We start from the raw sequence: 26,451 nt of genomic DNA on the forward strand, positions 1-26,451 counted from the left end.
TGCCATCTTTTATACTCCAATCTCTTCTTAACTAAGTCTTAACTTTGCCTTAGCGATGAGGGATTTTGCCCTACTTTCTAGTAGGCAAAAATTCCTGCCTCCTCACTGCCATCTGTAAGACTGCAGCCAAAAGGAAAGCCTTCCCGTGCAGTTTCTTTGTGCTTTTTGTACACTCCGCCACTGTTTTGTATCTCTTTGGAGAGTTGACTTAAGAGGCAAATAGTATTGGGCAAGGAGATCAAACCCATTGAAATCTACAATAAGGTGTAAATGATTATCTGATCTTTTGCTGAGACCAAATGCTAATAAGAATGTCTAGGGATCTTGGAACTTGAGGATATTAGATGAACATTTAGCAAAGAGTATTTATTAGTAAAGCCAGTTGGAGAACACTGCTGCCCAGTCCAGGGTTCTTGTAACATTGTTTCCTGCTGGGGCTATAGTCTTCAGAAGTCCATAGTGGAACATAGGTGCCAGACTAAACATAGCCAGATTTCTGAGTACTTGAATCCAGAGGAGTTCTTCTCTTTATCGCAACACTGCAATTTTAGAAATAGAGATGAGAGTAGTTGCTAACGTATTTTAGTTTAATTTAATTATTTATATCACTTCCTAAGTCAGTAACCCAACTTGTTTGTTTTGTTTCTAACTGCACAAAACCCAGGAATTTCCAAACATCGTGTTCCTCATATCCTCTGGCCACTTAATTTTACCATACTTTTTATTCCTGACTGATGATGGTTGTTGTTTAAATGTAGCAAATGAAATGACAGCTGTGGTACTTATATGTCCCAGGTTCTAAAATAAACTTAATGTGCAGACATCCATAGACAAAACAAAACACAAAATCCTAATTATTGTCTTTTAATATTATGAAGCATTTTATCAGAGCTTGGGAGATTTGGGGTGCCAGTTACTTATCCTCCGCTCTCTTCTGATGTAGAGAACAGGAAGAAGGAGCCAAATGGAGAAGGGATATCAACTCTACTCATGGCTCCTTAATAGCACCTAAAGGCATAGCCTGCAGATGTAAATCTGGGACTTCTCTGTGCAGTGAGAGAAATCTAAATCACTAAGGAATCTATTCAGTAAGAAAAGAGGAAGCTGAGGATCATAGACTTTAAAAGGATCCCCACAAAGACTGAAAAGGAACACAGAGGTGCAGGAAGTTGTGGTGAGAGATAATCCAAAGGATTTGGGAGAAGCTTTCAAGAAAGGAGTGCTTGGCTGCCTCAAATGCTGCCCAGAAGTCAGTGAAGATAGGAGCAGCAACAACAAATGTATCCATAGGGTTTTACAACAAAGGAAGTCTCAGATCAGACTTGTTTAAAAAAAAAAAAAAAAAAAAGAACAAAAAGTGCTATTTTCCCAGCCCTGCCTCCCTAGACTGTAATCACATAGGACCACCTACATTTTGTTTTCCAATGTACCTGCACATCTGGCTCCCATTGGGTATAAAAATATGATACTGAAAGATCTTTGGCCTCACATTGTTTATTATAAACCTGGAAGAAGGACTTAGCGTATGTGTCTGTGTTTAAAGGATGATTGGTGATAAGGCTTTCCTTTGTAATCGGGGCCTCAAATTTCTGGGTCCAAAGACTTGTGACTCACTCAGTTAGGAGGAGTGTGCTGATGGAATGGCAGGGCGATGAGCTCTTCAAAAGAAGGGCGGATCCCAGGCAGCCCAGCACTGCTGTCTTCCTTTCTGTTATTTGTAGGACTCATCTTTCCTATCAGATTGTGAGTTTCTTGATCCATTGTTGTTCAATGCTGTGGGCTGGGGTGGGGGTTACACCAATGTTGAGGCTCAATAAATGTTTGACAGAATTAGGCTTCTGGAAGCAGAAGAGAAGAGGAAGAAGAAAGCTCTGAAAACAAACTCCATCTTCCCATTTCTGCTCTGGCCCTAGGAGAGAACTCCATGGGCCTGCTTCTGCCTCTAAGCATCTTTCTCAAAATCAAGCAACACTCCCAATAGCTACCTGTCGGTCTCCTAGTGTTGCATGTTAGTTTCCCTACTGTTCAAGCCCCACTTTGCTCTGTCATTACAGATGGGCTTCAAGGGCAAATCAATTTCCTGCATTCCAGTGCCAACCTCTTGTGCAGGTTTTCCAGCCTTTTAAATGTTACTATGAAATTTTTGAAGTTTATGACCTGATAATCAAAATTCACTTAAACATCGAATAGCATTTGTACTCCCGCTCTACTTTCCTCATCATTTGCGTCAAGCCATGTGTCTAAGGCAATGGGGCTCTTGCCTTCTGTGCTATAAGGACTTACATGAATAGAGAGCCTAGAACTCAGTGCGGACCTGATGAGAGTTGAATTGAAATTTTAATCACACCAGGTGCCTCATGTGCTTTTCTGGGGAACAAAGCCAATGCTAAGGTGAGCTCACTAGGTTTGAGGGCAGGGAGAGCTTCCAGTGTGGCGGCTTCCTCAGACACTTCTTGAAGAACGGTTTGGGGGGGGGGCTCCCACTAGCATCCAATAGCCTGTGTATTTTTAGTCCTCACTTTTCATGTAAGTTTCCCGTTACTGCTTGCAGGAAATCTTTTCTTGGACATAATCTGCCCATTTCCTGAAGTCTTCCTCTCCGCATTGTGTCAGTATAGGGATGAATCAAGTCAGCAGTTTTGGGGAGTGTGTGTTCTCTTCCCTGCCGCAGCCTCCCCCTTTTGTGGAATACCAGAAAGCTGCCTTTCTTGTCTGTTTCTAGGGGTGAAGAGAGGAGGGGCGAGCCCTTGGTGTGTGTCAGCCACTTAGGCTGCCTGACACAAATGTCCTTTTGTATGTGGAAGGGGGCTTGTGTGTGTTTTTCCCCTTCCCAATGGACACTTTCATTTATTAGGTCCGGATGGTGTCCTCTGAGCTGTAAACAATGGTGTGGGAGATAAAGAGCTGCCTTAGTGAGGAGGCTATGGAGGCAGCAACTGATTTTTCTTCTCTGTCCCCCACTCCCTTTGTCCATTGTGAGTCTGGTCTAATTTGAGCCAGCCTCGGACCTCTGTCATCCCCTTCTAGGGCTGGAGCAGCATGGCCACTGTTCCCTTTCCCTCAAAAACTTCAAACTTGGAGGGTGCCTGGGTGGCTCAGTTGGTTAAACGACTGCCTTCGGCTCAGGTCATGATCCTGGAGTCCCTGGATCGAGTCCCGCATCAGGCTCCCTGCTCGGCAGGGAGTCTGCTTCTCCCTCTGACCCTCCCCCCTCTCATGTGCTCTCTCTCATTCTCTCTCTCTCAAATAAATAAATAAAATCTTTAAAAAAAAAAAAAACTTCAAACTTGGAGAAAGGTTTTCTGTGAAAAGGATAAGAAGCCCTCATGTTTGTACAACGTTAGTTTTTAAACATGTTATGGCTTTTGAGGAAATGAAATTCTGGCTTTGTTATCCCTTAAGAATGTAGGATTGGGAATCAAAAGATAGGAGTTTAAGAGCTGTCCAGGCTATTTAATAACTATGAGACCTCAGGCAAGTTATGGAGCTAATAACAGTCCCCACCTCAGACGGTGTTCCAAAGTTTAAATAAGAAAACATATGTGAAGTGCCTGCCACATAGGAAGCACCCGAAGGTTAACCCCCCAAAAAGAGCAGGTATATAGGGGTATTAAATGAGATAATGGAGATGAATATGCTATGCATAAAATGCTAAACATTTTAGTTACTCTTTGGTTTGAGGTCTGAGAGTAAACATTTTCTCTCGCCTCTAAAGCTCCCCCTTCACCTGGGCTCTCATTCCCTCCTTCTCTCTGGCATTGATCACTATGGGCTCTTCTTTCACATATGAGCATGGATCATCTATCTGAAAGCAAACCGCTGACTCTCAAGGCCAGCCGGTAAGCCCAGTGTTTGGCACAAATCAGGGTTCAACAATTACTTCAGTAGATACTCATTATGAAAAACTCCAAAATCTCCCATTCACAGGGGCCTGCCTTTAGTCACTCAAACTTGTTTTTTTATTTTTATTTTTTTATTTTTATACTCAGGGGTGGGTGTAAGGAATGGAAACCATTCCAGATACTTTGAACAGAAAGGAATTTAATAAAAAGAATTAGATGCTTACCAAGTGGTATGAAGAACTAAAGCTGTGTGTTCTGTTCTAGGACTCCATGAATGATACTCCTCACCCCCACTACCCCAGAGTGATCGTTCTCCCACCCCCACCCCCCACCCCATGGCTGTGAACTAGCGATTGAGACAACTGCACCATGGCACTCAAGATGCTGGAAAATGCCCCCTTTCCTGTCCATACCCTTGCAGCAAAGAGAATAGAGCTTATGTGAATGCAAATAACTGGGAGATTAAGTGCAAGCAAATCTGGAAAAGGTGATTTTTTTTTTAGTTTTCCAGCATTTCCAACTAGAAGGGGAGTGGAGTGGAGGTTGAGTGAACCAGCCTACCCTATATACCACACGCACTTCACCTTGAGAGTATGTCACGTAGCAATGTGACAGGATAAAAGCTAGATGAGGAAATACAAGTCCCTCTGAATCAACTTGTTACCTTCCGAATACAGAATTACTTCCATAGAATTGGATCGTGTGTCTCTAGGGGAACTCTTCCATATCTTTCCCTGGCCTTGAAAAGAGCCTGCTCCAGACAGCTCTCCTTGTAACCCATCGGAGGCACTCAACAAATGTTTGAATGAATGCCCTCTGTATTTGTCAGACACTGTGCTAGGCAAAGGGGACACAAAGTCAAAAAAGAAAAACAAGGCTCTGCCTTCCAGGAGTTCTTGGTAGTCTAGTAAGATGATACAGAGATGAAAATAGTTACAAAATTATAAATGCTAAAATGAAGGTATTCTCAAGAGTAGAGATGAGAGGTGCACAAAACAGATAGGGAGATAAATGAGGATAAATATGAAAGAGCTATCTGTATTCATGTAAAGAGTTAAATGTAAAGGATTTTTATTAATATTAAGAGCCTACAAGCCTGGCTTTATAAGCTTAAATATTATTTCCTCTTCTCCCGATTACCAAACCCAGACATAAGACCCCAGAATGTCCTTCATTTTTCCCCAACATTTTTTAATGTAAATTTTCAAACATACAGCAAAGTTGAAAGAATTTTAGTGTATACCCGTATATCCACTATCTTAATTCTGCCATTAATATTTTACTGTATTTGCAGAATCACATCCTCTCCATCTATCCATCCCTTTGTCCATCCATCATTGATCTTATTTTTAAAAGCATTTAAAGTAAATTGCAGACAGTGTATTTCTCCCTAAATATGTCAGCATGGTATGAACTCACTAACTAGAGTCTAGTATTTGTTTAATATTTTTCTGTAAGGTAACACTTACATGGAGCAAAATGCCAAAGTTGTGTGTGAGCATTCTCTAAGATTGGACAAATGAGTGGACCTGCAAACTCAGGCACCTATCAAGCTATAAAACATTACCAGCATCCCAGGAAGATTCCTCATGACCTTTCCCAGACAGTTTCCAGAGGCAACCACCATTCTAATTTTGTCCCCACCATAGATAATTTTGCCTGTTTTAGAATTCCATATAAATGGAATCTTAGAGTATGTGCTCTTTTGTGGAAGACTTCTTTCACTCAACATTATACAGCTGAGATCCGTCCATGTTGTAGATTATATTCCATCTCTAAGGTTCTCAATCAGCAGCATGCTAGTCAATGTTTAACAGCAGGTTCTCGGGGGGAAAAAAAGAAGATGCTCTACTTTGCAGCATCTGCCAGTTTCCATGATGTAAATACTCCCACCGTGGCTGATTTCACATTACTAAGGTAATGTGATGTCAGCTGGGTTGCAAAATTCCTGAAAATTTAGCAATCCACTTTCGTGAGCTGATAGAACTGAGTCTCCCACATGACTTAAAATTAATGACTTTGGATTAACTGGTCACAGTCATAAGTGAAAAAAAAATATATATATATAAAAAATGACCATTCTCCCTAGGGAATTCTGTCTGGAGGCATAATTCTTACCTTATCATCTTTTGACTCTGGAAATACTTGAGTGTCATGGGACCTTGGTGAAATTCTTTTACTGCCATGAACCTCAGTTACACTGTCAGTAAAATGGGACTAAGGACTCCTATCCATAGGATCATAGTCAGTAATGAGAGACTGCATATAAAGTACTTTGCGCAGTGCCTAGAACATCATCTGACCCTCTCGAATATTCCCGTCCCCTTACCAATGTGGGAGGCTGTTATGTTAGATTGTTTCTTTATCTTTTCCTAACTCACAAAAGGCAAGCCATTGCTTTTCCTCCAGCCCTTCTCTTTTCTACCCGTTGTACTCCCTTGACATTCCCTTTTCCTCTGCCCACACCCACCTCCAGTGTATTTAATCTTCTTTCTGAACGTAATACAAATATTTAACCTTATGTGTTCTTTTTCTCCTCTTTTTATTTAAATTCAATTAGCCAAGGTATACTACATCATTAGTTTTTCATATAATGTAATAATGAACACCTTATGCATTCTTAACATTTTATCTGTCTTTATCTTCTATCCAATCCTCTCTTGCTAATCCGTGCTGCCGGAGATTATAGGCACACTTGCAGGGAGAGACCAACCCTGTGTAAGTCTCTTGGATTATCCTGCATCACTACACCATGAGCAAATGAGAGCTAATAAGTCACTACTCTTGGGATCAAACTTATATCAAGGCTGTTGCCCGAAGGAGCTTCTCTTGCACGAGTACCAGAGGAGGCTGCTAAAGATCAGCTCAGAGTTTTGTTGGCGAACACCGAGTATGTGCTGATGACCAAAGAGCTGACAGCAGGTGGAAAAAGTTTCACAATTTAAGAACATATCATTTTTTTTCTGCAGGTGGAATGCTTCTGAAAAGTTGTCCAAAAACAAAAGTCTAACTAAAACATACATATAGCTATCTCCCTCCGCCAGCATAATGTTTATAAAATGAGGTGTTAGAGGAAATGTGGTGTCATCTGTGTTGCAACTGCCAGTTCGAGCGTCGGTTCTCCCAACACTAAACATACATACTGTGCCCCAGATTCTGCTGCAGGCTGGGAGGAAAAAGATGTGAGATGTGGTTGTGCCTGCAAGGAACTTACAATCTATAAGCAAGAGAGAAGTCAGCCAACAAGCATCACATAGCGTGGGGAGGGCGGGCAGTCATAGAGGCAGTACGTGTAGTGATTTCTGTTAGCCTAGGATTGTGCAAAGCCATCCTGGAAGAAATGATCTGAGAAAACTCTTTTCCCTTTCGATCCTCTCTCATAACGCTTAGTCCTGCGCTAGGCTCAATAAATCCTCGATACAAGCGTGATCACATCTACTCCCGTTGCCTCAGTTACCATCCCTGTATAATGATGGTTTCCAAATCTTTATCTCCAGTCCATGTATGCACTTAGAGGACCAAATCCTTGGCCTACAGTTCAGCCCCACAAGGATGTCTTGAAGACTCTCCATTTCTAGATCTGTAAAATTGAATTCAGTACCAGCTGCCCTCATGCTCCAGGAAACCTGCATCAGTAGATATCACAATTTGCTCAAGCCCCAGGCCTCAAAGTTGTTCTTCTGTTTTTAACCACCCCCCCCACACACACACATTCCAGCAGTCATTAAAAAGTTGATTCTAGCGATTAACTATCTCTTTCTCGTTACCATCCCTCTCTCTCCATTGCCCCACCATTGCCTAAGCCACCATCATTTCTCACTGGGACTGTAATAGCCTCCCCGGGGGATCTGCCTGACCCCAGTCTTGCTCTTCTCCAACTTTTCACACAGTCATCAGTGAACTTTCCAGAGCACAAATCCCAGCATAGCACTCCCCTTTTAAAAACCCCAGTGGTCCTTAGGTTGGACTCCAAATTCCTTAACTTCTTCCCACTGGCTTTTTCTGACCCCCTCAATAAGGATAAGACCCTCTTGCTGTTCATTCCACTAGCACACCATATTTCCCTTTATCATAATATTGATAAACTTCATTATAATTACTTCTTATTGATATCTCTGATAGATACTAGTCTTTGAAGTCAAGGACCATGTCTGTATTGTGTATTCCTATACCCTCAGCCCCTAGCACAGTGCCTGGTACATGATACAAAACTGAATGTGTAAACAAGTTCACTATTTTACATGAATTTTTAATTATTAGTTATCTGTAAAATGAATAAAAAACCTCTAATGTACCTTGTTGGTAAGTTTCGTTAGTCATATAGTGAATTTACTTACAGCAGACCTTCTTTAAATTGTGTATTCAAGTGGGCGATTGCACTTTCTGTCATCATAGTTGGTTCTTTCAGGCGCCGTAGAGATCAGCATCGCAAAGCCTAAGGGAGGGAGAGTTAGAGGGGAAAACACAGGAGGGAAAAAAAAGTCTAAAGGACAGAAACTTTACCACCTTTTTTTCTTCTAGTGCTGCAATGTGTATCTTCATGTATATATCATTTTCTTTCCTTTGAATTATTCCCTTAGTCACTTGCCAGAAATGAGAATTATTGGGTAAAAGGGGATGAACATTTTAAGGCTCTTGAAATACTGCCAGATTGTTTCCCAAACACATCATATCAACAAATAGTTTTGAGCAATGGACAAGGGTGTCTGCTTAATCACACACTTACCACCACTGGGAAATGTCATTAAAATCTCTTTTGCTAGTTTAATAGCAGGGGGACATGGTCTTCCCCATTCCTTTCCTTTAGTGTTCGGTCTTTTCAGTCTGATTCTTTGTGCAGCTCCTTCTGAAGGAGCCTCCTGCCCCTCAAAGACTTGTTCAGACGCTGTGGGGCTCACTACCTCAGCAGCCTCTGGGGCACAGCATCCCTGTTGTGCCCTGGGCCAGGGGAGGGAGTGAGGGGGGAGAGAAGCATCGATGGAGGGAAAACATAACACAAACCACACCATTGTTAGGGGATGAGGTCGCTGGGATAATGCTGTTAGAAGGGATGAAAAGAACGATTCTCCATTCTCGATTGTTGTGATTTCCAAGGATGAGCCAACAGCTCCAGCACGGGAAGGGATGGGTCTTTACTGCAGCCAGATGCTCCTTTTTCCAGTGCTGCCTTCCATTATTTCTGGTGAGAAGGGGTGGGGGGTAGCCTAGCAGCTGAAACAGATTAACTTTTATGCCAGTTTCCTCCCTTTGAGTGATTGCCCTGGACCTGGGGACATTCAGAATTAGTCAGAAACTGTTTAGAAATAAGAACGTGGTTCAAGGTCCATGGTGTCTAAGAGCCAACCTTCTGGGGTTTGTGCATCATGCCTGCCTTTATGCATGGGAGCTCATGAAGCAAATAGAGCTTTCTTACCTTCCCTTCCCCACTGCCACTGCCTTCGTTCAAGCCCTCGTCCTGTTTTGTCTGAGCCACGGCAATAGCTTCCTGTTCCCCTTAATCTAGCCTCTTGTACACTGTTAGCAAAGTGATATTTCTACCATGCATGTTGGATCTTGTCACTGTCCAGTTTCAACTGTGAGCGCTTCCCCCACTGCCTTCAGGATAAAAGCCAACCTCCTTTTCCCAGCTTTCTGGGCATTTAGCAACCAGATCCCAAACTGCTTTTCCAGACTGGCTTCCACCTCTCCTCTAGACAGTGCTCTGCCTTGGATGTTCATTCGCTGTAAGGTGCTCACTCATGCTGGCCTCCTGCCCCGCTTGCCCTTCTGTCTCTGTCCTACCTGACTGACTCCATCCAGTCCCTCACATCTCTCCTCAGAAAGCAAGCCCCATCAGTTATCACCACTCTGGTGGATTTTTCCTGGGTTTCCCCTCACAGCTAATCACTCTGTTCCTGTAACCCTGTAGAACCACTTGCATGCAGGTCATGATCTCTGCATTTGTTCCTCCCAAATCAGGAATCCTCACCTTCCTTGTCTATATTGGTGTTCGTGAATCCCCAGCCCCTGCCACAATATTTTGCACATAATAAGTGCTCAAAAAGGTTTCCTTCGTTTCTGCTAGCCTATTCTTAATCGCTCTTTAACCTTCAGTGTGTGTTTTAGAGCTGCAAGGGAATATAATGTAGTTTAATCCTTCCCCCCCTCCCCTTTTTTAAATGGTCAACAAAAGCAAAGCCCAGTGAGGGAAGGAATTCACTCTGGGATGCACAGCCAGATTTAATGGCAGAATGGGGGAGCTGTAATGGTTGAGGCTGAGCTCCTTGGATGAATTGAAAAGCACCTTGAAATAAAGGGTTATATCAGGGGAAAGGGAAGGAACTGCCGTTCATTGCTAAGTTTTTTTTTTTGCTGAGGGCTTGGTATATATTACCTTATTTTTTACTTTTGGAACTGTATTCCATTTTTTAAATTGTCATGAAATACACATAACAAAATTTACCATCTTGATCATTTTTAAGTGTACATTTCAGTGGCATTAAGTGCATCCACGTTGTCATATAGCCACAACCACCATCCATCTCCAAAACACTTTTCATCTTATAAAACTAAAACTCTGCTCGCTTAACAATAACTCCCTATTCCCTCATCGTGCAGCCCCTGGCAACCACCATTCTCCTTTTCCGTGTCTATGCATTTGACTACACTAGGTACTTCATGCAGGTAGAATCAGACAGGACTTGTCTTTTATGATTGACTTATTTTACTAAGAATATAGTCCTCAAGATTTATCTGTTATTTCGGGGCACCTGGGTGGCTCAGTCATTAAGCGTCTGCCTTCGGCTCAGGTCATGATCCCAGGGTCCTGGGATTGAGCCCCGCATTGGGCTCCCTGATCAGCGGGAAGCCTGCTTCTCCCTCTCCCACTCATCCTGCTTGTGTTCCCTCTCTCCCTGTGTCTTTCTCTGTCAAATAAATAAATAAAATCTTTAAAAAAATAAATAAAAGATTTAGCTGTTATTTCATGTCAGAATCTCCCTCCTTTTTAAGGCTAAATACATTCCATTGTATGTATAGACTGCATTTTGTTCCTCCATTCATTTGTCAATGGACACTGAGTTGCTTCCACATTTTGTCTCTTGTAAATAATGCTGCTAGTACCTGTTCAAGACCCTGCTTTCAGTTCTTTTTAGTATATACCCAGAAGTAGAATTGCAAAGTCATAAAGTAATTCTATTTTTAATTTTGGGGGGAATGGCCACACCATTTTCTGTAGCAATGTACCATTTTACATTTCCAGCAGTGCACAAGGGTTCTGATTTCTCCATATCCTCAAAAACACTTGATATTTTCTGTTTTTTATGATAGGGAGCCACCTTACAAGGTGGTATCTCATTGTGATTTTTATTGGCATTTCCCTAATGACTAGTAATTTTTGGCATTTTTATGTGCAACATTTGTGTACCATATTTTTAAAAAGATTTTATTTATTTGTCAGAGAGCACAAGCAGGGGGAGCAGCAGGCAGAGGGAGAAGCAGGCTCCCCGCTGAGCAGGGAGCCCAATGCTGGACTCCATCCCAGGACCCTGGGATCATGACCTGAGCTGAAGGCAGATGCTTAACCGACTGAACCACCCAGGCGTCCCTGTATATCATCTTTGAAGAAATTTCTATTCAAGCCCTTTGCCCATTTTTAAATCAGGTTATTTTGTGATTGTTAAGTTGTAGAAGTTCTTTATATATTCTGGCTATTAATCCCTTATCAGATAAATATTTGCAGATATTTTTCTCCCACTCCATGGGTTGTCTTTTCACTCTCTTGTGTCCTATGATTCACAAAAGTATTCAATTTTGATGCAGTCCAATTTATTTTTTTTCTTTTGTTGCCTCTGCTTTTGGTGTCGTATCCAAGAATTCATTGCCAAATTCGGCATCATGAAGATTTTCCTCTGTGTCTTCTTCTAAGAGTTCTATAGTTTTAGGTTTTACATTTAAGTCTTTGATCCATTTTAGTGAATTTTTGTGCATGATATAAAGGTCCAGGTTCATTTTTTTACATGTGGATATGCAGTTTTCCCAGCACCATTTGTTGAAAAGATATATGTTGTCTCATTTTATATGCATGATAATCCTGGGATGTATTAAAACTATTTTATGGATCAGAAAAGAGAAGTTAAAATATCCCTGAGGATACCCTAAAAGCAGCCCCCTTTGTAACCTTGGTGTGCCAAAGGCATAAAAGAAGAAGGAGGAGGAAAAAAACCAATTATGATACAAGGTGAGAAAAGGGTAATGGAGAGAAAAGGGGGGAAAAAATGCAGCTAGCCCTGACCAGAACTATGGAACATGTTTAGGGTTCACTTGAGAGCTCCTCTCCTTCTGCCCTTTTTCTCTCCTCCGTCCTCCTTTGTGCTTCTCTGACTCTTTCAAGGTAACTCTGAGTTTGCTGTCTTTCTTGAAATTCTTTTAAGAGGGTAATTTAAAGCTTTTCCACTGTCTGTCCCCAACCTGTTTTCTCAGCTTTATCTGCTGTCACTCCCTTCCTGCCACTGTGACCCTGTCCTTGAGCTACTCCAAGAGCAGGCCCTGCCTCGACACACCGTTGTCATTTTATTCATGCTGCCTTTAGTGCATTTCATTATAATTATATTTATAATGGTTACGAATGCATACTCATTCAGCATGTGCAATATAGTCTTACTTCTAGGGATTTTAAAAGATCGTGTGACATGGTCTGTGCCTACCAGTGACCACAGTCTAGTTGGAAGAACTCAAGACACTTTTACGTGCACTTTACCCTTGACTGTTCTGTATAACACATAGTCCTTGCAACATTCATGAATGGCCGGGAAGATTGGGTTTACCTCCATTGTACTTGTGGCTATTAAAGGACAGCCAAGTTGAGGGGTTTGACTGACCTCACCTCGCTAGAAGATTGAGGTGGGACTTGAAGCTGGGTCACTGACTTCAGGCAAAATGCTCCACCACTTTAAGCAACTCCGTTTTTCACCTACAATACGGAGATAGTAGCATCTACTTCCTACGTGGTTGAGTGAGTACTGAACATCAGCCAGCACACACAAATAAAGAATTTAGCACAAGGGTGACACATTGTGTAGGTGCTCAAATGCTGGCGATGACTCGTCTTATATCTGGTGTTTTTGTCCCTATGTGACACACTGTATATTATTACTTTGGAAAAAAGGCTTGAAGTACCATCTCAATGCATTCACCTTAGATTGTCGGGAATATTATTAGCCGCTCCTGACCTCCATGTGAGTCCCGTGTAAAGTACCTCATGTGACTGCTGTCTGACTCAGGCGCCCAGTGAATGGGTCCTTCACTTCTCCTTCCTGGCCCTGTGCTTTCCCGGATGAATTACATGGGACTCGATACTTCTAAGTCCAGAGGCTAAGGAATTAACCCGGTTAGGAATAGAACACAGAATTCTCTCATATTTTTCACACAGTGAGTTCTTTTCAATTACTCTTTCTGCAGTCTTTCCCATGTTGTCTTCACCTTTTTCTGTGATAGGTAGATTGAAGTTGGTAGAATCACCGAGGCGTAGTAGGAGCTAACCTGTACCGATGTCTTATTTCAGTTGGTAGAGGCCCCAGGGCACTTGCGTGATAAATGGTGCTGTGTAAATTAAGATGCAGCCAAGGGTCTCTTCAGTGTCTCTTGAGTTAAGTTTATTATGTGTGGTAATTTGCTTCTAGAGGCTTTTGTTGTTATTTGTTGTAGCGACTGTGGCAGTAATGAGCCTGCTCCCGGCACAGCTTGGCACGTGCAGCATAGACAGTTCATTTGCATCTGGCAGGACTCCATGGTGTACCCTGAACAAATGAATCAGCCTTCTGGGGGGATGGGGAAACTGAATCATAGGGAGACTGTGGGTCTTGCTCATGATCCCCAGTGATCCTGAGATGGGGGAATAGCAGAGAGTTCTGTGTTCTGTTCCTAACCGGGTTATTCCTTAGCCTCTGGACTTAGAAGTATCGAGTCCCGTGTAATTCATCCGGGAAAGCACAGGGCCAGGAAGGAGAAGTGAAGGACCCATTCACTGGGTGCCTGAGTCAGACAGCAGTCACATGAGGTGCTTTACACGGGACTCACATGGCTAATAATAGCTTAACAATCCAGGATTCTGATCCAGTCTCAGGACTGTCTGCTTTATTGTAATAAACACTTAATCTGGCAGCTACATTGACCCAAACCATTTGAAGAACTTAAAAAAAAAAAGGAAGTTAGGGGAAAAAAACCTGTTTGAGTGGTCCCAAAGCCAACACGCTAAAGCTTGTACACATCTGATTCTCATAAACAACCTCGTGAGATAAACAGAGCAGGTGATAGTTCTTCACGAGTCTGAGAGGTCATGGAACTTGCTGGGGTCACATAATAAATAGCAGACTGAGGATTGAACCCAGGTTTTCTGATGGATCACCACTCAAGATTCTCTTAAGATTTAACATGAAATGGTATGTCACCTCTTAGTGTCATATTTTCAGCTCCAGTGCCTACCTCCCTTGTTGAGCCTTCATGTGTCAGACCTGGGAAGTTGCAGAAATTCCTGGCTGGGAAATGTAACGCAGGTCTGAGTTAAAGAGAGGAAGCCTTGGTTAGCAAGAAGAGCCTGGAAGACAGAGCCCGAAGACCTTCCTTTGCCACTTTTACAGTTTTATATTTACAGTTAAGTTACTTAGCTACTTCATGCCCCAATTTCTTCATCTTTAAGTTAGGATAATCATAGAAATTATGCATAGGATAGTTGTAAGGATGAAACGCGTCAATATATGTAAAGTGCTTAGTTCAATGCCTTGCACACAGTAAATGAATTTAGTTTTTATTATTATGATAAATACCACACAGCTTGTAGAAACTGCAAAAAGTAATCTCCTTCTTGCTCTCTCCATACTTTCTTATTGAAGAATTACAGGGAAATAATCTATCCATTCTTCAACTTCCTCCTCCTCCCCCTGCTCCTCCCCCTGCTCTTCCTCCTCCCCCTCTTACTCCTCCTCTTCCCCTTTTTCTCCCACAGGTCAGCCTGGCTCAGAGCTTACAGTAAACACCAGGGACATTCATTTGATTATGGCATTTGCTTGGTTCATGGCATCTTATATAATGTTCTGCCTTGTGACATAGCCATGGAAAAAGAATTGTTTCCGGGCCTAGAATTGGGAGCAAGGTTGGTATCCTTAGTCATTTGCAGCAAGGCACGAAGCTGATTTCCATCCATCAATCCCACACTGGACGGCATTGTTTATTAGACAAAATCATGTCAGTAGGATTCTCCTATGCCTTTTCCTGGTGAGTCTCCCCCCCATCTCAGGACCCTCAGGTGTCTGGCCTCCCCATGACCTGGCCTGACTGAACTCCTAGTAGGTACATCATTCAGGGCCCACTGTCCCCGTCTGATTGTCCCCTCTTCCTGAGTCCAGTTGCCTTACGCTTTCTAGGTGTCTGGTTACTCTGGTAAACTAATTGCATCTTGGGTATTTGTGGAAAGAATTCATGAATAAATAAATATATTGAAGCAATATAATAAGCAGTACCAAGTCATTAACATCCTCTGCCTGGCCCAGGGCCTGGCACAAGGCAGCAGCTCAATGAAAATTTGTTGAATAAATTATGACTTTGGGTGTAAAGTACATTTACTATCCTAACCATGTGTTAGAAGCCTAGTTCAGATACCGCTTCCTTTGTAAAGCTGTTCTCATATCAAATATAAATTCTCCCACTTCTGAACTCTAATAGAACTTTATGAGAAACTTTGTATATATAAAGTTAATATTATATTCTTTATTTAGGGAAAGAAAAAAACCCAATTTCGCTTCTAATTCTCATAAGAACCATGTCAGGATTATCATCTTCATTTTATATTTGAAAGAAAGATCCCAAGTTTATGCTGTTCATAATTAGCAAAGCTGACCCCAAAATTTACTTTCAGCTACTAAATTATTTCTGTTGGAATGTATTATACAGGTGAATGTGTATTTTCTTTAGTTCTGTGCATGTTTTAATTTCACCACGAGAATGGAAGCCCCTTTTAATCTGAGGACTCTCTGTCTCATATGTTTGCCTGTGTTCCCCAGGGCTTCTTCACACATAAGTGTTTGAAAGCAAATTGCCGATTTTAACAAGGTTCTTCAATGCTGCAATCAAAGGGGTGACCAATGACAGAATTTCATGCAGAATCAGTGCAGAGAGAAAAAAAAGTTTTAGGGAGAAGACAAGCGTCTCTCCCTGTGTCGAGCTCCCTAACGGCCCTTCTTAACTTTTTAAGTTGGACTGCAGAAAACACCCCTATGGGTCTTCTTTCTGGTGGTTATTCCCTGCCTGTGGATCGTACTACTAAGTAGAGCTTTTACCTGCTCTCATACCTGAAGTCGCAGCTCTGACACATGGCACAGACTCAGGAGAATGGTGATGGTCCAGCGCTGCCAGTCCCGGGCCAGTGTCCTCCAGGGCTAACTGAGACTTGGCACTATTAATATCTGAGTTTCTATTAATACCCTCTTTTCACTGTGAGCTAATTTAAATCTCCTGTTCTCTCAGCTATTCTTAGCTAAATGTTCTTGGGCCTGGGCCTGGTTCCCAATTACAGATCATAACTCTCCATTTTGGTTTCGCATGTTTGCAGAAATAATAGGAATTCTGCCCCTGTTGATTCTCAGAGGGGAAGTGGGGCTCTGCTGGAATTTCGGGTAGGACAGTTCTTTGTTAATGCAGAATACTCCATGCATTGTTTGAGGTTAGTATCTTGTCCCCTGTCCTATAATGCCTGTCGTGGTCCCCAGGCACTGTGACAGTTTTCCCCTCACCAAGCACTCACACATTTCCAAACCGTTGGAGAGCGGGTAGTTCTGCCACTTGTTGAAAGCCACTATAACCTGATGCCTTTTTGTGCCACCTTGATCCCTGTTGACTTGAGTCCCTCTCCGGGGCGGAACTAGGAATGGGGATGTACCCCCTCTACAGTTTGAGAAAAGGTTTCCAGCTTCTCCAGAGCTCCTGTCTTTGTGGGAGGCAAATTAAGGCTCTGAAATAGGATCTCCTCAGGGATTGGGCTCCTGAGACCAATTGAATGTCACTGTTACTCTGTCAAGACAGGTTTTAACCACACATTGGGACAAGGTAGTGGCAGTAGGTACGGAATGGGGAGTGACTGTTAATGAGTAAATGAATGTGGGGTTTCTTTTGGGTCAAAGAGAATTAGGATGGAATTAGGTGCTGGTGATGGTTGCACAACCTTCTAAATATAGTAGAAGCCTCTGAACTGTATGCTTTATAGAGTGAATTTTATGGTATGTGAATCACATCTTGATTTAAAAAAAAATGCATGAGTCTGCTCTTCTTAGTATTTTCCCCACCTATCACCCAGTTTCTCAAGCTTGAAACTTAAAAAATCTTACAGTCACTTTGCACACTTGCCTTTCCCTTAGTTTCCATTTCAAATGGGTCACTAAAACCTAACTTCTAAGTCATCCTCAACTCCTTTTCCATTCTCTGTCCCTGTTACTAATGACCCCACTCAAGTCCTCTTCCCTTGCCTGTACGATTACGACCATCTCAATTTCTTTTCTTGTCTCTAGACTCTGCCCACCCTCATGATCCTTCCAGGATACTTCTAATTGTGTCTTCTGCAGTATTTTATTGTGAGTTATAATACACATAGAAAAATGTATGACACTTAGAGTAAAATCAAGGAAACGCTCATATTGCTACTACTCGGGTCAAAAAATTGACAGCACCTCCTAATCATATTCTTCTTACTTCACTCCTACTCCCTCCCCTGCCGAAGTATGACAACTTTTGTGCTTTTGTTGATAGTTTTACCATGAGTATGTGTATCCCTAAGCAGTAGTGTTAGTTTTGTCCATTTTTGAACTTTATATAAATGAAGTCACATGTTCAGTCTTGCTTCCTTCTCTCAACTTTAAGATTCTTTCATGTTGTGTGTGGCTCAGTTATATATTTTGTAAAGTATTTATTTACTTATTTATTTATTGTTTGTTTATTTTAGCACACCCAAGCGGCGGTGGGGGGAGACAGGGAGAGGGAGAGAATTTCAAGCAGGCTCCCTGCTGAGCGTGGAGCCAACACAGGGCTCCATCTTGTGACCCTGAGATCATGACCTGAGCTGAAACTAAGAGTTGGGCGCTCAACAGACTGAGCCACCCAGGCATCCCACAGTTTTACTTTTTTTTTTTTTCCCAAAGATTTTATTTATTTATCTGAGAGAGAGAGAACACATGAGAGGGGATAGGGTCAGAGGACGAAGCAGACTCCCTGCCGAGCAGGGAGCCCGATGCGGGACTCGATCCAGGGACTCCAGGATCATGACCTGAGCCGAAGGCAGTCGCTTAACCAACTGAGCCACCCAGGCGCCCCAAATGACATTTCCTAGTCTTTTTTTTTTTTTAAATATTTTATTTATTTGACAGAGAGAGACACAGCGAGAGAGGGAACACAAGCAGGGGGAGTGGGAGAGGGAGAAGCAGGCTCTCCGTGGAGCAGGGAGACCGATGTGGGGCTCGATCCCAGGACCCTGGGATCATGACCTGAGCCGAAGGCAGACACTTAACGACTGAGCCACCCAGGCGCCCCTTACATTTTTTAAAACTTAGATCTGATCCTGTTTCTTCCAGTCGCCTAGATGGTAAGTCCATACTGCATGGTGTGGCAGCATTTGAGGCTTTCTGTGATCTGGTCTTAACGTGCCTCCCTAGCCTCATTTGCTATGACCTCTCCCCCTATATCGTTTCCTTTAATCACACAAAGAACTTGCCATTGCCAGAAGATGCCATGTATTTCTGTGCCTCCATGTGCTTAAAATCTGGAATTTCTTCCTACCCTCTCCTCTTGGCATATTCTGTGACTCCCTTCTCGAAGTATGATAAATCAGTCTCTTTCCTGTGTCCCATAATTCTTTATACCCCCCTCCCCTTTTACACAAGTTGCCTGAATTAGAATAACAGATAATGGTTATTGAGCATATAGAGTGATCCAGGTGCTGAGATTGGATTGGTACTAAGTAGATGCTCAATAAATGCTATTTTCTTCCCTACTTTGTATGGTGGATGCTCAGTCCTGTAGTTGAAGTCTTTGAATGTGATGGCATTCCATCTTTACATCAGCAGTATAGGATATTGTAAACTACTTTCTCTACTCAGGAGCATCCTTTTGAAATCTTTCCTAATGGTCAAATTTCTGGCTGATGTAAGCAATCACTCAGGTATTTGGAGATTCTAAGAGGCTTTTGTGCCCAAAGAAGACGAATGTCATTTATTTATAGTTTGCTTAATGTTTAATTTCAAAACTTTGAAAATGAATTTTTATTGTACATTTAAACATTAGTTATTAACAAACTTCTTTAATTTCTCTCAATATAACCACAGTTATAAGCTTAATTTGGCTGTTTCTCTTGAGTACTTCAAAAACCTTAAATAGTAGATAAGACATATACAAATACAGTGATCACAAATCTTATATGTATGTTTATGCTTAATCTTATCCTAAAACATCAACACCTTGAGTTTAATTTCATTATTTTTGTATTTATTTGCATGCTCTCCTCCAGCATCGCTAAGCTTATTTGGATATCTTCCAAAGATTTAAGTTATAATTTTGACTTCCCCAGGGAAATCATCTTTCCCAGAGAAATAACAAGAAAATAAGCTAACCAAAATGAAAAGTAAAAAGAACACCTTTTCAAATTGGCCAAGTCCTGGTTTCCAGTGACAGACTAATAGATCTTTGGTTGGAGCACAAGGCTTGGTTGCTATCTCAGTGTTGTAGACCTGCCTCTGGTTATGAGGCTGAGCTTCCTTCTTCTAGATGAACTTCAGGTACATTAATGCAACTTTAGCTAAAACTTTTGTTTTACTTTCTTGTATTTTCATATCTTACCTTGAAATGAGGAATTTTTTAGTCTCTTGCTTGGCCAGAGTTATAAAATACTGTTTAGTAATTATGATGTAGTGACCTGAATGTTAGCGTTATTCAGAACTTACTTATGCCTCAATAGTATGTCCTTAGAATCAGGGCAGTGGTTTTCAAAGTGTGGTCTAGGAGTAGCAGCATCAGCATCTTCTGGAGAGTTTTTAGAAATGCGAATTCTCAGACCTCCGACTCCAGATCTTCTAAATCAGAAACTCCGGGAATAGGGCCCAGAAATCTGCATTTTAACATGTCAGTAGGTAATGCTGATGCATGTTAAAGTTTGAGAAGCACTGCTAGAAGTTGAGAGAATATGAGTTCATGGGGTCAGCTGTCTTTTGCATGCTGAAGTATTATCTTGAAATATACTCTTGCACGCTCATTCTACCTGGCCAGTGTACCTGACCACTCGTGCTTTTTAACTGCTAATCCCCCCCACCTTTTGTTTGCTGTCTGTGTGACCACCAATGCTGATCAATTGTTTGTATAATTTCTACTTTTTTCTTGTACTTCTTACTTACTTGTAGTTTCCTATATTGATTCTTTTTCTTCTTACGCAGATAGAAACAGATATGCATCTATACTCTATATCACATATATTGCTTAATAGAAGAGAGATGTCCAGTGTATTGACTCCCTTCTTATGAAACTCAATAAAAATACTAAATAAATCCTATTATAGTTGCCTGTTTTTTATATTTTATTTTTTTTTAAGATTTTATTTATTTATTTGACAGAGAGAGACACAGCAAGAGAGGGAACATAAGCAGTGAGAGTGGGAGAGGGAGAAGCAGGCATCCCACGGAGTGGGGAGCCCCATGCAGGGCTCGATCCCAGGACCCTGGGATCATGACCTGAGCCGAAGGCAGACGCTTAACGACTGAGCCACCCAGGCACCCGGTTTTTTGTATTTTAAGAAAAACTTTGTACACTATTCCTTTGAATATCATAAACTCATATTTTCACAGGCTCAACTTTTAGACCTAAAAGGTTACAACTTGGACGTTAGGAATCACTTTAAATCTAATCCTCCTGATTTTCAGCAGTCCTTAACGTTTTTTCTTCTGTACATTTTATTTTTTAAAGATTTGCTTATTTATTTTAGAGAGAGAGACAGAGATGGAACGAGTGAGGGGGAGGGGCTGAGAGAAAATCCCAAGCAGACTCCGCACTGAGCGTGGAGCCCGATGTGGGGCTCAGTCCCACAAACCCGATAGCATGACCTGAGCCAAAATCAAGAATCAAACGCTCTTGGGGTGCCTGGGTGGCTCAGTCGTTAAGCGTCTGCCTTCGGCTCAGGTCATGATCCCAGGGTCCTGGGATCGAGCCCCGCATCGGGCTCCCTGCTCGGCGGGAAGCCTGCTTCTCCTTCTCCCGCTCCCCCTGCTTGTGTTCCCTCTCTCACTGTCTCTCTCTGTCAAATAAATAAATAAAATCTTTAAAAAAAAAATAAAAAAAAGAATCAAACGCTCAACTGACTGAGCTACCCAGGCATCCCTTTCTGCAATTTGCTTTCATTATTCAATAAACAGCACATATAGACCTAATTCTTTTTTTATTCCACAATATGGAATCAACTCCCCTCCAAAGTGCTGTGATGGCTTTGGCAGAGAATAATACTAAGGACCCTCATCAAGGACCGCAGGTGCACACAGAGGCTGTGGTGTTCACAAGCACTGCTGTCATAAGCCACTCCCAGTGACCGAATTGGAAAGTTAATTTTTTTCAAAGTTAAGAGTTTATATATGGGTGCTATAGCTAATTTTCCTTAGAGTGTGTGGTTGTATTGACCCTCTTTTACGTAGATATCAGGCAGTATTTTTAGTTACCTACTATGATCTCTTTCCACTGAATTATGCCCAGATACAGGGGTGATTAGAGGCACATGTTCAAAACAATGAGAAGATAAAGTTTTTATTTGTACATAACACCTTTGTAAAAACATATATATCTTGCCTTATTTTTTCCTCTCTATAACCATGTGAGGTAGGTGGAATTTGCTCCATTTTACAGATAAGGAAACTAAGGCTCACAGAGGTTAAGTGACTCATTAGGGTCACACAAGCTAGTAACTGGTATCTGGAATTTGAGCCACAGCTTCAATTTCTAAATCCTGCTTATTTTCCACTGTACCACGCATTACCATGTATCTTTTCCGTCTTTTGTTTTCAAGAATCTTACAAAACACTTGTGCATCTGAAATAACATAAATAACATTCAGAATGAAACTTGGAGCTTTTATAAATGAAGAACTGCTTACACATGAAATCTCTACTGATAATCCTTTTAGAGACACTTCCTATTCTAATTTTGCTCTACATTGATTGCTTTAGAAAGCATATAGGTTTGGATTTGGTTGGGATTGATTAATGCAGATTAATAAATCATGTTCTGATTTCTGGAAAGTTCATTTCAGTTTAGGATACAGTATAGTTAAAGTGGAAGGTTCTAACAAAAATAAAGTACCAAATTTCTAAGTATAAGTCAGGCATGGTGAAGAGGCATATATTTAATATAGGGGTATGCATTCTAGATATTAAGCTGCTGGAATCGTTTCTGTATTTTTGACTGCTGTAGTGTAACATTTTTTAAGCAGATAAGGGTTAAGGTCAGAAATGATTTGTTTCAGGCAGAGAGTTTTATTTAGAAAGTCACTGAGGGTTGAGCCTGGGAGATACTTGACTTTTCCTTGAGGAAGCCATAGCTCCCCAATTGGAATCTGCAAACTTTTGCTCTGAAGTCATGGAAGAAATTGGGACCTTTGGAAAGTTTCTAGAGCCCCAAAGGGCACCATGTCACAGAGTCAGGATGCCTCAAGATGGAAAAATTATCTAAAAACTGAGTCCCTAATCTGGTATTTATTCAGCTTTATTGTTCACTCAGACAAAGGTGGAGAGGGTGCGTAGAAATAAAAGGATTAGGTGGTTTTTACTTCTTAAGATGAAAGGTCGTGGTGCTTCTATTTCCTAAAGTGGTCAGTACCTCATTCCACTGAGACAACTCTGAATCAGCTAAGTTGCCGCCATTAAAACTATACAGTTATAAGGCAGACTTTGGGGCCCCCAGAGCCCTAGTGTGCCACTTCCCCTTCTCTTTCAGATCCTCTGTTCCACATTTGGGATTCGTTCCTATCTTTAACCCTGATCTCCAATCTGAGATCATTCTAAAGTCAATATAAATCGTTATGGACCGGGCGCCTGGGTGGCTCAGTCAGTTAAGCCGCTGCCTTAGGCTCAGGTTGTGATCCCAGTGTCCCGGGATCAAGTCCCACCCACATCAGGCTCCCTGCTCAGCAGGGTGTCTGCTTCTCCCTCTGCCTCTCCCCCCACTCATTCTCTCATCTCGCTGTCATGCTCTCTCAAATAAATAAATAAAATCTTTAAAAAAAAATCGTTATGGACCACTGCTAGGAAATTTTGGGAATTTAAAAGATAGTTTGTATACTTATATCAAATCACCATGATGTACACTTTGAATATCTTGCAATTTTTTATGTCATTTATACCTCAATAAGGCTGAAAAAAAATAAACTGACCCAAATTAATATATATATATATATGGGACTTATTTTAGAATAAAAAACTTTGGGTCCTATCTTTAAAAAAAAATACTGGTATAATGATACCAAGGAGATTTGGATTCTTGTTCCAGCTCTGTATGGAACTTCCATGTATGAGCTTAGTAGGTCATGTAGAGCCCATGGAGTAGTGTCTGTATGGGAATGTGTTTCAGAGACACATACTTCAGGCAGCTGGATGGATGTAAATTAGGGCTCCCAAGAGGCAGGCAGGGCATTTATTTGATCACCTGAGTTAATCTTCACAATTAGGTTCAGTTTCTCCTTCCATCCTTTGAATTACTTCCCTGCATTTATATTAGGGAAGAGAAAGCCAGCTTCCAGAAGAACCCCCATGTTCATCCTGTACCTTAGAAAAGCTTTTCACGATATTCCCTCATGACCAGCAAATTCCAGAAAGCGCTGGATTCTTTTTTTTTTTTTTTTTTAAGATTATATTTATTTGCGAGAGAGAGAATGAGAGACAGAGAGCATGAGAGGGGGGAGGGTCAGAGGGAGAAGCAGACTCCCCGCCGAGCAGGGAGCCCGATGCGGGACTCGATCCCGGGACTCCAGGATCATGACCTGAGCCGAAGGCAGTCGCTTAACCAACTGAGCCACCCAGGCGCCTGAAAGCACTGGATTCTTTGCCCTCATTCATGTATATCTACAGTCTGAGTACCGTCGGGAGATTGTCTAGTACGGTAGCGCAGGAAGTTCTGCCTGACATTGCCAACCCTTTGCCTTTTCCTGGGGCTTAAAATGTCAAAACTATGAACCATAGCAGTAGTGTTCTCCCCACGCCTGGGTTCACATGCCCAGTTAACAGACCAGAGCTGGAAGTACAGCTGAGATCTCCATGATCCACTTATTCTTCCAGTGCAGCTCACTAAATTGTAACCTTATTTTATTAATCATTGTTAATAATGTAGTTCTTTGTTTCTCCAAATGGGATTCTTGGACACTCTGTAGTATCCCTGGACCATTTGTATCCCTGGACCCCACTCCAGACCAAGTGAGTCGCAATCTCTATTGGGCCTGGGACCTGGGAATATCTGCACTAGAACGTGTGTCTTGGAAATTCTGATACACACCCAGGTTTTGAGTACCGCTGTTGAAGCAAGGAAGTCACACAATCAGGTATGTGTTAAAGAAAGTATGAAACTAGGTCTTTAGGAAAGCCCAAGAGCCTTCTAATCTCCCATTACTTGAAGTGGGGTAGTCTGATGAGAGAAGTCTTTGTCCTAGAGGAAGGGAAACAGTTTAACTCTATTGATGGGCATTATTTGTCTGTCTTACCTCCAACTTTGCCCTGTTTTTTTCTGGTAACCTTACTTAATTCAGAGCTTTAAATACAACTTAGATCAGAGCATTCAAGGACATGAAAGGGAGATTCCTCAATGGAATGACCTTTGTTTCTCCAAAACACATAGGGTTGGCAACAGCTCATTTGTTGTTTTGTCAATGAGAGAGGTAATTCCACTAATGGATTCCCTGAGTCCTCTGCAGAAAAATTGACCTGGTCTTTGGGGAATAATCTCATAGAATTTAGTCAATGTAATCACTCATACAAGGCTCTTTGGTTTCCCAGATGTGACCCTCTTTCTCTCACACATGTCAAATTCATTTTACTCCCTTGTTTTTGATGCATTCAAGGCAAAGAATGGACAGAGTGCACTGTGCTAGGCTTGTCAGAGAGATGTGGCTGTGGTTCTCACCATAAGTCATGACACAGCCCAACTACTTGCTCAGCTCAGGCAGGAAATCTTGGGAGTCTTACTCTTCATTCTCCCATATCCCCCATATCTCCCATATCCTCCCATATCCCTCATATTGCCAAGTTGGTCATTTCGGCCTCCAAAGTGTATCTTGGATATTTATGTCCTTTGCCACTGGTCCAAATCACCATTATTTCTTGAGTAGCTCTCTGTCTGGCCTCCCTGCTCATGCTCTTTGCCCTTTTCACTCCATTTGCCACAAGCTAGAATGATCTTTAGGAAATGTAAATACAGGAAAAAAAAATGTAAAGCCATTCAGTGGTTTCATGTTCTATTTTCTTAAAAAAAATACCTAAGAATATAGATTAAAATGTGAAAGTTCCCTTATTTCATTTCTCATATACCCACTCTCCTCCACAAACCACTGGTACCATTTTGGAATGCTTTTCTAAGCATTTGCAAAACACAAGATTTTGTGTGTGTGTGTGTGTACATATATGTATACTGTACGTACACATATGTGTGTGGTGATGTGCTTACATATGTGTCCATAAATAGGATCATACTACATTGTTCTTGAGCTTGTTTCTTCAGTTGCTGATATATCAATATATATATTTATCCCTGCTATGTCGGGATCTTGTTCTATTTAAGATAAAATCTAAACTTCATTAAATGACCTACAACGCACCATCATCATCTATCACTGCCTTTCCCTCTTGCTACTTTCCATTCTGCTCACTATGCTTCGGCATGACCCCCTTGTCAGGTCCTCCCATGAGCCAAGCTTTATTTCTCCTCAGGGCCTTTGGCTGCTCACCTGGGGACATGACAGTGGTTCCCACATGGTGGACTGAGTCCTTGAAAACATATACACTTACACAATTCACTAATGCACGGAATTTATAAGTATTCATACTTTTAAAAAATGTAGACATTGTAATCAATAAAATAATTGAGTTAATTGATAGTAGTTTTTATTTATTAGCTAATAAATACTATAAGTCATTTTGCTCTGTGGGGGGATTCTCAAATTTTAAATTTTACATTAATACTTGATATCAAGAATAATTGACCTGTACACCCAAAACTAATATATCACTGAATGTCAACTACAACTTTTTTTTTTAAAGATTTTATTTATTCACCTGAGACAGAGAGAATGAGAGACAGAGAGCATGAGAGGGAGGAGGGTCAGAGGGAGAAGCAGACTCCCTGCCGAGCAGGGAGCCCGATGCGGAACTCGATCCCGGGACTCCAGGATCATGACCTGAGCCGAAGGCAGTCGCTTAACCAACTGAGCCACCCAGGCGCCCTCAACTACAACTTTAAAACAAGTGATTGACCTACAGGAAGAAAAAGAAAAACATAGAGCTCAGCATGTGAAGCTCTTAAAATCATCTCAGACCACTTTTCTAGCCTGCCTTCCAGTGATTTCCTTTCCACACAGGTT

At 41.6% G+C, this 26,451-nt stretch overlaps 1 protein-coding gene and 1 long non-coding RNA gene across 5 annotated transcripts in view; one reads left to right on the plus strand and one right to left on the minus strand.

The window, feature by feature from the left end:
- GAB2 (GRB2 associated binding protein 2) overlaps window positions 1–26,451 on the plus strand; it is a 189,370-nt gene that overhangs the window by 80,202 nt on the left and 82,717 nt on the right. The window lies entirely within an intron of this gene.
- LOC123857564 (uncharacterized) lies at window positions 204–16,270 on the minus strand. Of its 2 annotated transcripts, XR_008507517.1 has the most exons (5): window positions 16,166–16,269; window positions 14,304–14,376; window positions 8,180–8,277; window positions 1,615–1,838; window positions 204–539 (listed from the first exon to the last, which is right to left on the minus strand). It is a non-coding gene; the product is annotated as an uncharacterized LOC123857564 (long non-coding RNA). The 2 variants fall into 2 exon arrangements; XR_006793886.1 differs by lacking the exon at window positions 14,304–14,376 and having other exon boundaries at window positions 16,166–16,270.

Source organism: Mirounga angustirostris, unplaced genomic scaffold (assembly GCF_029215605.1).
Source record: "Mirounga angustirostris isolate CCGP_5_RB_7025 unplaced genomic scaffold, mMirAng1.0.hap1 SCAF_13, whole genome shotgun sequence".
Classification (NCBI taxonomy): Eukaryota; Metazoa; Chordata; class Mammalia; order Carnivora; family Phocidae; genus Mirounga; species Mirounga angustirostris.